General features: G+C 37.0%; 1 long non-coding RNA gene across 1 annotated transcript; it reads left to right on the top strand.

Moving 5' to 3' along the window:
- Positions 1-213: 213 nt before the first annotated feature.
- LOC113238836 lies at positions 214-1,842 on the top strand. The gene is made up of 3 exons (XR_003311136.1): positions 214-307; positions 1,575-1,630; positions 1,718-1,842. It is a non-coding gene; the product is annotated as an uncharacterized LOC113238836 (long non-coding RNA).
- The last annotated feature ends 5,837 nt before the right edge of the window (positions 1,843-7,679 follow it).

The following is a 7,679-nucleotide window of genomic DNA, read 5'->3' as shown; positions in this document are numbered from 1 at the left end:
CGAGGAAATGTGCTTCTCAACCATAATAATCGCCTAATTGTACTTCTTTGTAAAAGCAATGATATTGGGCATTTCTTAGATGCTGACAGCAGAGGACGACTTAACGCCTATCTTACGTTTTTCCCGTGGCACGATTTTGAATGGCTGCGGCGGATGTCCGCCAGCCGGATGTGCACGCTCTCACGTCGAGATCCGAGCCGCTACCTTTTGTACGACCCTTGAATTACGCACCGCCGATTTGTGGAAAGTTATTGCCAAATTTGGCAAGGGCAATGCCCAAGCGTTTATCATACTCTCCGCATTCGAGGTCAGTTTATATTATTGATATGATCATAGTTAATATGACGGAAAGCTCTGGAGGGGCATTTATGGAGAAACCGTATTCCATAATTGACGCTCGAACTTTACTCAATGAAACAATAATCAGTTTATTAACTTCTATTCAGGAAACTTAACATCCATATACGTAACTGTAAAATATATCGCGATTGATTTGTTTAATTAGGATGCACTTCAAGGCCATTCCAAATAACAAAGAAACTTCGCCGGCGGTTTTCCCTGCTTGCTTACACACCACACAGTCAATAATAATATTAATACGTATAACAGTTGGCTAACCTGTCATGCCAGGAGCGCCAACATTGCAACATTAGGTGTTACTCTTTTAATAAATTATCTAGTAGCGATAGGAAATGAAACTATTTTTCCGGATTTAAATCGCGTATATTTGTTTTTTCAAACAAACCAAAACAAAAGAGGTGTGTTTGAAAAAACAAATATACGCGATTTAAATCCGGAAAAATAGTTTCATTTCCTATGTGTAACAATCGCGAAAACCTAAGAACTCGATATCTAGTAGCGACCTCTAGAATTATCTATTCTATTAATATTAGCGCCACCTATTTTTTAGAAATAACAAGTCAATGTAACATTCCCATCGAGTATATAACCAGAAATAGAGACGAAATGTTATTTAATTTGTTTGAAAACTATTCTGCCATATTATTACGGTGACAACTGCGCTCCGATTGGCTAGCCCGAGTTCGAAACAATTGATGGGTGTCGTCAACTGTTTCACTTCAAATCGATTAGTTAACTTGAGCTTTGCCATAATGGACGAAAATTGCTAAATTACATATTTAATATTTAATTACCGATGAAATGTGATTCCGTTTGTTTTGTAATTAGATGTTTTGCTGTTTTTCCCACACCACCGAATAGCATAGCACGGCATTGTTAGAGATATTATTTTTATTACAATAAATACAGATCTTTATTACACTAAATAGAGCAAATTTTTTGTAATGTATGGAGACGTACACACAGGTCAGTAGTTGGCCTGTCTATATTTCATGCAAACGAGAGTTGATATTTATAAGAGCTGTATCGCTAATGTGTTACCAGGAATATATGGCCCTTATTTCGTCTTTATTTCTGGTTATATACTCGACGACCATTCCATTTCAAATCAATAACTATCATAACGAGGTTATAAATTAAATGCGCTGTTTGTAGTTCGCTCCGTGAATGTCATCGTAATGTCATCCATCTTCTAATAAAATTATGATTTTCAGGAACACCTTGCGAGTGTGATGAGGCACTACAGAGCCCGAAAACACGTAATTGTGAAGTAAATTTTTTGGCAATCCTTTAAAAAAAAAACTTAATAAAATACATATTCGTTTATAAAAGCAATGGGTAACGTTTTGTATAATAGGTATAAAAGCAGCATCTTGCAGTTTAAACGCAACCTGATGGATCTGAGGGAAGCTCGGGACGCCAATGGCCGCCAGCTGCTGGCGCGCAATGACGCGTTTTTGGACATCGCCGGGTGTTACATTATGAGGAATGTGAGAATGACTACTACTACATTCTCCTAACTGTTTCGTCTACGGCAACAGCTTTGACTCTACTGTTGGTGGCGCATGTAACCAATCTTATTGGCAACCTGTAGTAGTGTGAACTGATAGCCACAGGTGGTCGTGCTTTCAGCTCGTCACGTCTGACAATTCGTCGACGGGTTTCGAATTGTGAAAAGATCTCCATTTGGGACGATCAATAGCCTGCTCCTCCCACTCTATTGCGTCAATGTGAGAATGAATATTTGATTTATTTATTGGTATTACAAAATGGATATCAATATAGAAAAAAGGATACGTCTATTTTGGTTCATCGCTAATAACAAGGGTGTCAGATGTTTTGAATTTTTGAACGTAAAACTTGAGAAACGTAAATAAAAAATTTGATAGGAATGTAGAAATTTTGACATACAGCATATTGCTTTGGGGTGATGCCGCCGATATTAATGGTTTTTGTTTTGCAAAACGTAAGTGCAACTGGACCTAGAGTGTCTCCAGTTCATTTCAGGGAGGTCAGCGTAGTGAACGAGCAGTAGCTTAAAACATGACGTTTTCAAGCATTGACTTACAAATAAATGGATGACGGGTATAATACAAAAACCACGAAAAAATGTCCCCAAGTCAACCTATTTAAACGTAGTGACATGTAAAGGAATATGAAAAAGCTAAAACGTTGAATTTAAATTGTAATGTCATCGCAGTGCTGTCTAATTTTGCTTGCTTTGCTGTCAGTCGAACAAACAAAGACTAAAGCGTGAATGACGCTCTGTATACGATTTTAACGCCCTATAAGTTCGGACACTTTTTAGCGCGGACCCGACGTCCATATAATTGTAAGTCAACGATCTAGCCATTATAATTTTACTTTGGAAAGTAAGTTACTCCTACTGAACCTTGCAGGGTTTTGGTTTGAGACGAGAGAAAATAATTTTTTATTATTAAAATTTGAGTCGCGATAAATGTTAGTAGACCCCCGCTTCTGAGACATTCGCCCGATCTAAGAATTTTCACTAACTCAGGCGCCCCGCAATACTGTACTGCATTTCGCGCGCGTAAATTGTCAAACCAAAAGACTGTGTTGCTGTGTACCGTGTTATGTCAAAATAATCTCTAAATTTTAAAGCTTACAGTGTATTTTAGTTCTTAATATCTCATTCAAAAACACTAATACCGCCAAAGTTGAAATGTCAGGGTACAGATTAGGCCTAGAGAAATGAGCGCTGTCCAATCAAAAACACTGTAAGTCAATGTTTTCAAGTGTAAAAATTTTACATAAGGAATATTGGTAGGTCAATGTATGGAATAAATGATTACTTGATTTTGACTCGTAAGAGATAAGCATCAATCAAATTATAAGTAGAGGGGTTCAGACCCAAACAATGATAACGTAAACGCCTAGTGTACATTATAATTAACATTTTGCATTCAAATTTAACGATAAAAAATCCCAGTTACATTTTTCATACAAAACTGGAATTCGAACGAAGTTCAATTATTCGAAGATTAGCACTCCTGGAACGGTATAATAACTCTAAAGTCTTTATGTAGTCCTAAATCAGCATTTTTTTTATCAATTTTCTAAATAATATAACGAAATGAATTGTAAAATGTTGCTCTCGAGTAACTTCTTACGATTCTGCTGTTTGACATAACAGCAATTCCTATTTTGTGGATCATTTTACGCATTTCCATTATATTATATAAATTGATAGCAATTCATAATATTAATGTGTCAAAGGACTTCTTTGCGATTTGAAATATGAATCGTATTAAGATCGTATTATGATTTTGCCAATGCGGCCTTTTTAGCCCTACAGGGCATAGTTGCTTGGGTCTGAAGCACGTAATGTTTAGTATGTATACATTTTAATGTTTAATAGGCGTAGAGCGCTTTGTTCATTGCAATTTAATGGGTCTTAGGGGGTTAAGGAAAAATTCATTCCATCTGGCTGGCCTCAAACCAGCGTCTGTTGCCACACCGGGGCCACCGCTGTTACCAATTGACTTACAGTCTCGATAAAAAAAAACCTTATCTTACCAACCGATCTATCCGTCAAGTCTCGATCAGTAGATTAGTTGGTAAGAAGTTTTTTTGTGTTATTCGATCTTTGTGATAATGTATCAATTATAATAATTTAAATCAGTGTGATGATTTCAATGGTAGTTTGCTTATCTATATTTATATTTGCCTTAGAATAATAACGCATAGGATGATAGTTTCTCATGAAACGAACTGTCACAAGTGAAGCAAAAATCAAATTCATGTAGGCGTAAGCAACTTGTATCTACGCTCGTCGGCACGCACACAAATATACAAATGATGATGCCATGGAATAACATTTCCCTCAAAAATGCAAGTTGACCTTGAGCACTGACGGCCCGCCCGCTCGTGTAGGCCCATTGGGAGCGCTTCAATTTGCCTCACTTAGCGTTTGCGGGCTAGGTTTCTATACGTTATTATTCTAAGGTATTTGCGCTACTTGCCTTATTATGTCTAGTAGGATAAAATTATCTCATCCAAAATAAACATTTTGCAGCGAGTAGACACTACATTGAGAGACGAGGGAGATGAAATTTGCCTACGATCAACTTTTCCTTGCATCTTGCAACCTAGCTCGTCACTGCAGGCGGCTTGGCAGGGCTTCGTGGCACTGATAATTTTCATTGTGTCTTTGGTAGGAATTGTTTAAATTGTACTTTAATTAGTACAAAATTTGAACTTGAGTAAATACTTTCAACTGTTTCAGACTCACCCATACTTCCACGTGCATGTAAAAACAATACCTCCCCTTTTTCGATTCTTCGACTACGTAGTGACGGTTATTTTCATTTTAGACATAGCGGCACATCTCTCGACTGGTGATAAAATTGAAGAAGGTACTTGTTGTAATTATTTTGGCAGGGTGTAATAAAACCGTCTATAGTATGAATCATTATTTAGATGTTCTAAATGTAAACAAAGAAATATCATGAAAAGAGTGCCGTCGTGCTAAACTTTCTATTTTTAACGGAATTGGAGAAGGTTTTCATTTCCTACAATATTATCTATTAGAAAATATTAACAATAAACAAAATCGTTAACAACCAGATACAATAATTTAACAAACGCAATAGACACAAACCCGACTGAAGAGAAGGGAGTATATTATTCTTGTCTGCATGACATAGAAGCTGATGATATACTGCCTTTTCTAGAATTTTGGAAAGAAAAGGCAGTACACTAATAGGCCTAAGATCTTTTAGTTCACTGGGATTGTCAACCTTAGGCAGTGGAGTGACCAATGCTTCCTTCTACAGTCTAGGAACCCTACCTGTCAAAATGGACCTATTCACAATCGCAGTGATTATCGACAAGGTCTTTGGTAACGTCAACATAATCATGTCACGGCTAATATTGTCACACCCTATTGCATTTGACTTGACTGACAAGATATATTTCGAAACATCCATTTCCGTAATAGGTTGAAGAGTGAAGGAATCAGCCCCAAAACTAGAAGTCTCAAATTTACCTCTTGCCATTATTAGAAAAATCGTGCCCGCCATCTTGGATTTAGAAATGAGTGCCAAATTCGTGTTGAGCATTCCCAAATACCTCAAAAAAGATACCCATATTGCATTTTTTGAAAAATCGTCTGCGCCATCTTGGATTTACAAATAAGTGCTATATTCGTAATGAGCACCCCAAAATATCTCGAAAACGATACCCAACTTGCCATTATTTGAGAAATCGTGCCCGCCATGTTACACTTAGAAAAGTCGTGTTAGCCATCATGTATTCAGATGTAAATGCCATCCCCGTAAGGATAACCAAAAATAAATTCTTGAAAATTCTTGGCAACCATCTTGGATTTAGAAATTAATGCCACATTCTAAACAAGCACTCCCAAACATCTCGAAAACGTCTATAACTCTCGTTGTCGATCGACAATGTCGATTATACGTTGTCGATTATAATAATACGTTCCGGTATTCTTTTTAATTTTTTTTCTCCAGTTTTAACAAAATAAGTGAAAGTCACGTTTCTTCGTCAGAATCCATCGTGTAACTGAGTCGAAAGATAAAACATCACTAAAAATTTGGTCGCACTTTAGCAGCGCGACAGTCGCGCGGCCGCCGCGCGGTTGCAGCGCGTTCGCCGCGCGACCGCCGCGCGGCTGCAGCGCTGCTGCAGCGCGGCTAACAGCAGCTAATTTGAACGCGCCCATATAATACTACTTTACTACGCCACAGTAATAAATGAAAATTAAAAAGTGAGTAATTTCTCATTCATGGGAGCCGGCTCTACGTCTCCCTAATTTAAAAAGAAGAAGAAAAAATTATACACTCGTGGAAATCGCAATATTTGCCATCGAGGATAAACTCTAATAAATTTCACGTCGAATATATACTGTAACTTTCCAATTTATTATAAACAAATATGTTTTCTTGGGAATACAAAATGTGTTTCAATTTTTCTTATCATTAATGTCAATTCAACTAAAAGCCTCCTAATGACAAAAGTTCATACCGCATCACCTTCATCCTTCGCACACGTGAGAAGGGGCTCCTGTCGGATTGGAGTGTACACAGTGAAGTAACCTGTGCATCTCCGTTTTAGCAAAAAATCGACTTAAATACCAATTTCAGTGCTACTAAATCGTTCTCATTCATGTAAAGCAATCTATCTAAATAAATATTAAGTCATAGTTTTATAAACTTTATTGTACATTAATTAGACGAAGTGAACTTTAAAATCCACGCATTTTTATAACGGTCCAGCATATTTTACGACTTTGACAACTAAAAATGTATCCAAATATCATTCTTGTCACTCTCATTCTTGTCTACTTTTAAGTCAAATAGTTGCGTTAAGCGGAACATTTACTTTAAATATAACAATTAGACGGTGATAATGGCAAAGATGATGATGGTGGTGGTGATGATGATGATATATTGATGTACAATAAAGTTTATATGACATTAACAAAATACTTATTTAGATTTATTTATTTATCACATATAGATAGATAGATAGCCATAGATAGAAGGATTTTGATATAAGAAGTGATATTAAAATATTTGTTACATGTTAAATGTTCTTTTGTGAACGATAAAATGTGTGTTGTAATAATATTTTCTCATTACTGTGCCGTCTTTCTCATTTATGTTTATGAGAAAATCATTCGTGTTCCTGCAATCTCATTCGTGTGACCTAATATATTGTTATGTTTCACTTAAATATTTCTTTGATTTAATTATTATTGACATTGTTTGAACTTAGTTGTACATTTAAGACCAAAAAAGAGTTTTACAAAAATCACTCAAAAAGTGCTATTGAAATTCGGAAAGTGAAATCCAGCCAATAACTGGGCGGTCGCCACGCGGCGGCCGCGAGAAAACTGTCACGTCGTGTAACTGGGCGCTAAGGGCGCTGGTGAAGTTACATGGGACTTGTTAACTTATGTCGCAGAGTGATGGGTGCAGTGGCAGCGACTCTCAGATCCTTGCGATTTAAAGCTCTGAGTGTAACAACAGCTGTTATGAGTAGGCGTGCCGTTTTCCTCGGCGCACGATTAGTTCGTCCCGTCGCTTGATAACATAAAAAATGTCCATTGTTGGACTATTTTATGACAATTTATTTATAGTTAATGAATGAATGAAATGCAGTGTCAATTTGTAAATTGATATTCCCATATGTGTCTCAGGAGTGCCAATAACGTTCAAGCAGACGTCGACTCAGCAGATGAAGAGCTTTTGGTTTGCCCTGGACGTTCTTAGCGCATTGCCCATATTCGAGTTCATAGGCGACGGGACCTTCGCCGGCATCAACAAAATGCTTAA

The sequence above is a fragment of the Hyposmocoma kahamanoa genome, unplaced genomic scaffold (assembly GCF_003589595.1).
Source record: "Hyposmocoma kahamanoa isolate Upper Pololo Valley unplaced genomic scaffold, ASM358959v1 98366, whole genome shotgun sequence".
Classification (NCBI taxonomy): domain Eukaryota; kingdom Metazoa; phylum Arthropoda; class Insecta; order Lepidoptera; family Cosmopterigidae; genus Hyposmocoma; species Hyposmocoma kahamanoa.
Note: the sequence above shows the minus strand (reverse complement) of the source record. Positions and strands in the feature narration are given on the sequence as shown.